We start from the raw sequence: 5478 nt of genomic DNA, 5'->3' as shown, positions 1-5478 counted from the left end.
AGTAGCAGCAGAGGTTACCTGTCTGAGCACCTACATTTTCTTAGGTGGGGATGGTGTCTCACCAGTCATATAGCCCATAAACCTTCTCAAAAAAGAGTGAGCCAGGAGAAAAATGTAGCGCGAGATTTGATTTCACAATGTCTCTAAGCGCCCCAGACCCCAAACTGGGGACTCACTGAATGAAGAGAATTTCTTTTTCCTTTGTTTTCTTCTTGAGAAAAAGAGGGGATGATCTTGAAAGTCAATTACTTCTTTCAACGCCTTCGATGCCTTTTCAAAAGTCTGATAAAGCGCTTGACGAAAGCAAGTCTCTTGATGGATTTTTCTAATGTTCCAGGGTATTTTCTTACTTGATAGCATATACAGAAATACTTCAAAGTTCAGTGGAGTTAAAGCCAGCAGAAATGACCAATCAAAAGAAAATAACTATTAAAAATTTTAAATGGAATAGTTCGTATTAGTGTGTTTGTGTATATACATAGTCCGCTTTTCATCGTGGGTGACATAAAAACAGTAGCAGAAAGAATTACTTTTAAATACAATTCAGAATTACAATTTTAACAATGTACAATAGTTTTACAATAATTCAGATTTTTGCATGGTAAAATAACTATGCATATTTGATAAATATACATTTTTAGCTCTCATAATAGCAAAGATTTTAAGAAAGTTACTAAACAATATGAAAATATATTTAACTTTCACTTAATAGCTGGGCTGTTTGGGTTCTTCCAGTATGGTTTGCTCATATTCTTTGCCTTACTTTTTGAGGGAATTCAAGAGGATATTCATGTTTTTAAACTCTAAGATGTCCATTCTTGTCCATTCAGTGGACGATCCAGAAATAGTTGGTAAGGCTATGTTTTAACATAGTGTGTCTGCACAAAAGATGGATAGTGAGTAAAACTAACAGTGAAATAACCTCAGATATTTCTTCTAATGTACTTGGTTAATTTGATAATTTTTTTAAAAGGCTACCTACATTTTTCCTGGTGCCTTATCCCACCCAACAGAAACCTTGAGTTTTTCATCAAATAGAGAGGGTGTTCTATTTGTGTTTTAAAATTCACTAATCTATATACATGTGATATGTAACTATTCAAAGTATATGTATCATCATCTATGTGGCAACCAGATGGTCTCTACACACATATGAATGATGATTTAATTAAGCGGTGCCTTCTCCCTTGTTTATTTCTCTATCCCAAATAGTGTGCATCTTCCAAAGTATGGTCATTTAGTAAAAGAAGTACCAAGTGAGCCAGAGGTACTTATATATTCCACAATATGTCACACAATAACCCTGTACAACTCAAATTCTTTAGATGAGATGAGAATATCCTAAAATAAATTAGAAACTCCTCTTATGTATCTTTTTCTAAGGTGAAATGAGACACTGCACAGATCAGAGGTGCTATTCTGTTTGTCAACAATCAACCTTTCACTCCATTTTAATATTATTTAATTCTATGGAAAAAACAAGTTTTATTGCATTCCTTTTTTAAAATGGGGGGAAAACTGTGCAAGTAAGCATGATCAAACGTCTGTTAGAGCTGGTTAATACTGATCTTATTGCCTCGAAGTCTCTCTAGTAGTGTCCAAGAAATTATGTTTAAGGTCCATCTGAAGGAAAAAAGCGCTGGAGAGACAAGAAAGGACTCGGGTAAAAAGCTTCAGAGGATTGTAGGGAGATGGAACTTGCTGCTTACGTTGAGCTCTGGAGCATCTCCATTTCTTAACACGCCTTCCAAACCATTCACTGGGATAGTTTTACCCATGGTTAAAGGCTCATATTATATGCAGTTTGGGGGCTTTTATAAATTCAGAAGTAAAGTAATATAAAGAGTAGAATATTGAAGGATTCAGAGTAGGGCTATAAAAGACTCAATACTGCTAAATAAGTCCCCAAACAAAAATGTTCAGTCCACCCCACCCCAAAACCTATGTGTAATAGGAGAAAATGCACAGCAAGAAGCAGAGGAAAAGCATGTAGCGTGGAATAAATCACACACTGAACAGTCTAGAACCAAAGGAAAAAAAGCAAACAACATACATATACACAAAAGCCTAAGAAGCAGCTATTCCCCTCATGTCTTTAGGTGAGTACCTCTACCCAGTAGATTATAGTTATGAAAACAACTCGGTTGTTTTTTCTTTTTAAAGTAAAAAACTGTTTCCCATCCTGCTCCATTTTCTAGAATCTTTTTGGTTGGTTGGTGTAAACAAAAAGCAAAGCACATAAACATGCAAGCGTGCACGCGCACGCACACACACACGCGCGCACACACACCCCCCTAAAATGTGAAAAATGCAGATATATAACTCTGGTATTAGAAATCACTTCAGCTTTATACTTAGGAACTTATAGACCCTTGATTCGCCCCCCAAAATATTTTTCCTTGTCCTTATTCTTTAAATGCCCAACCACCAAAAGAAAAAAGGAAAAAAATAAAAGGCTTTAAATGCATCTGTTTCAAGTCAGTGCCTTGTTAACAAAAATGGTAGCATTTTCTTCACTTTGCATTGTTAAAGATGCAGGCATAGATCAGGGAATGTTAAGACTAGCATGTATTTTTAAAAAAGCAACATAAACATAGCATATATCTTTCAAAAAAGGCTAAAACACTAACAAATACAAGTCAATGCACATATTTTTAACTAGTGCAATTGTATGTACAATGGAGTAAATGTTATTTTGTGTGCCAGACATTGCAATACTGTTCATTTCCCTTTTATTGTGCAAACATGCCAACTTTATCATTAAAAAAACCTTTATTGGGTCACATCCATGTTGCCCTCCTACCCAAATTAAGGGGGAGAAAGTCAATAAAAGAGCCCCTCAAGATTTCATAACTATGAACATAAAGCTCCTAGATAATAGTGTATAGGCTGAATTTTCAGATTTGTATTAAAAAAATTATAATTTAGGTAGATGTCTTCGTCATGGATTACAACACAATGTGAAGTTACACTACTCTGAAATTTGTACCAACTGTACAAAAACAAAAGCAAGAGACCATGGAAAAATTATGTTCTTCGTGGCCTGAGAGCCTACACATTTTTGAGTAATTTAAAAGGGTAACTATGAGAGCCTGACATTTTTCTGTATCTCACCTCTTCTGCCTCTCTGTCTGTAGGATTTGTAAATCAAAGTCAGTAACATCTTAGTAGCAAAGGTCTCGTCTATCTCCCCCTCCTTCCCTCGTAACTAATCCTACTCAAATTTCCTCTCATCTTCCTGAGCATTTTCCATGAACAGCATTGCAAGTTTGTTTAAAAAAAAAAAAAAGGGAAAAAGGAAGTTTTACAAGGGTTTTGTTGGTTAATTATTTACTGATGGAATCACTCCACCAGGAGTTTGATTTCATTGGCTAGCAGTTGGTTTCCGTTGAATAGGCCCCCTGCGAGCTTGGTGAGCAGCTCTTGCTCTGTGGTTTCGTGGTCGCTGTCAACAGAGCTGGAACTTTGCTCAGGTTGTCGACAGCAGTGTTGGCTGGGGGGCCCAGCTCCGGCTCACTAGTCTCACTGGCCATGGACACCGCGGAAAGCAGGGACATACGCCAGGTGAGCCTGCCAGAGGGCAGAAGGGAGGTGACATAGTCTGCTGTGATACCAGCTACATCCAGATTACAAGCCTTATCAAACCTACATTTGCACTGGCCTCGCAGACACAGAAGGAGCCGTTGTCTTTCATCAACAGGTCAATGCCACACACATTCATTCCCAGGATGTTAGACACCTGGATAGCTAGCTGTTTCCCGTGTTCACTCAATGAGCACATCATCCGTACACCACCCAGTGAGCAGTTGCTTTGCATCCTCCCATCTGTTGAACAGCGTAACATGGTGCCAACCGCACGGCCTCCCACAACAATGACACGTACATCCCTTCCGTGAGACTCTTTAACACACTTCTGAAACAGGTATGGAGCTTCATGGCGAATAAGATGGCTTAGATCAGCCAAATGGTGCTTATCGCGAGCCAAGAAAACTGCTTTGCCTCTATGGCCCCGTGTATTCCTCACCACCATTGGGAACTCCAGTACTTCAGCTTCATCAATCATGTTAGCAAAATTTTCATGACCACCATAAGAGAAGGTATCTGGCAGAGGAATACCATGACCTGCCAACTCTTGAAACGTCCAGAACTTATTACCACAGTTCAGGATGGCTTGAGGTCGGTTCATCCACCTGCATCCCATCTTCTCTAGATGGCGCAAAACAGTGATGTCACTATCACTTTGCACCCAAGGGGTTGGTACTCTCACTACCACCACCTGAGGGTAAGCAGTAATTAGTTCTCCTTTGATACGAAGACCCAGGTTTCCTTGCTCAGCTGTCAGCACCACCTCATCCATCACCACAGCCCTAAAGTCCAGTTCCTCCTCACAACATTTGGCTTTGAACGCTCGTAAGATCTCTTTTTGAGGATAGTCTTCCCTGATTCGACGATCTGTCAAAAACCACAACTTGGCGGCCACAGAGCTACACATCTTGATCTGCCTGTTCTTCGTTTTCTGGGATTACTTCCTCCTGAATGTAGACTCTTTCTAGGAATGTAGGAGCTCTCACAGAGTCTGAAATCTGTAGTGCAGGCTGGCAGGAAGGGCAGGTGAGAACTCTAGGGCCGAAGCTTCAGTCCTCTGCTGAAAAATCTCCCGGGCATGTGAACTCTTAGTTGTGGCATGCATGTGGGATCTAGTTCCCGACCAGGGATCAAACCCGGGCCCCCTGCATTGGGAGCGTGGAGTCTTAACCACTGCGCTACCAGGGAAATCCCTGCCAAAGAATTTTTAAAGAATTATTCATTTTTTACATGGAAAGAATAGATGAATCCATTATGTATATGTATATGTGTGTATGCATATATGTATATACATATACACAGAAATAAATATATTTCATGAACACAGAAATAAATAAGTGTCTGGTAGGACTTGTGAAAATTTCTGAGGTTGAGTCTGGGCTTAACAGAAATAATGCTGTGATTAATAGAGTTGCTGGTTTGGGCCCAGGATGCGAAATCTGTGGCCCACATGGCTCACATTTGCCATCTCAAGATCATGTACTTGTCAGTTTTATAAAGCATATATGTTACATCACATGTATCATTTCTACTAAGGCAGGTATGATGAGAACAGAATAGGTGTTCTCAAAAGAGATGGAACTCGGGGCTTCCCTGGTGGCGCAGTGGTTGAGAGTCCGCCTGCCGATGCAGGGGACACGGGTTCGTGCCCCGGTCCGGGAAGATCCCACATGCCGTGGAGCGGCTGGGCCCGTGAGCCATGGCCGCTGAGCCTGCGCATGCGGAGCCTGTGCTTCGCAACGGGAGAGGCCACAGCAGTGAGAAGCCCGCGTACCGCAAAAAAAAAAAAGAGATGGAACTTAAAAAAAATTGGGGATTGAAGGTCACAATGCATCATCCAAAAACACCAGTGTTTCCGGTTTAAAAACTAAGCAGAGGAAGAAAACTACCTAT

At 40.3% G+C, this 5478-nt stretch overlaps 1 pseudogene across 1 annotated transcript; it reads right to left on the bottom strand.

Moving 5' to 3' along the window:
• Positions 1 to 3342: 3342 nt before the first annotated feature.
• On the bottom strand, positions 3343 to 4541 carry LOC309839031 (beta-citrylglutamate synthase B-like; annotated as a pseudogene). The gene has a single exon. The product of its transcript is annotated as a beta-citrylglutamate synthase B-like (transcript).
• Between the last annotated feature and the right edge of the window lie 937 nt (positions 4542 to 5478).

The sequence above is a fragment of the Grampus griseus genome (genome assembly GCF_964374135.1).
Source record: "Grampus griseus genome assembly, chromosome: 21".
Taxonomy (NCBI): Eukaryota; Metazoa; Chordata; class Mammalia; order Artiodactyla; family Delphinidae; genus Grampus; species Grampus griseus.
Note: the sequence above shows the minus strand (reverse complement) of the source record. Positions and strands in the feature narration are given on the sequence as shown.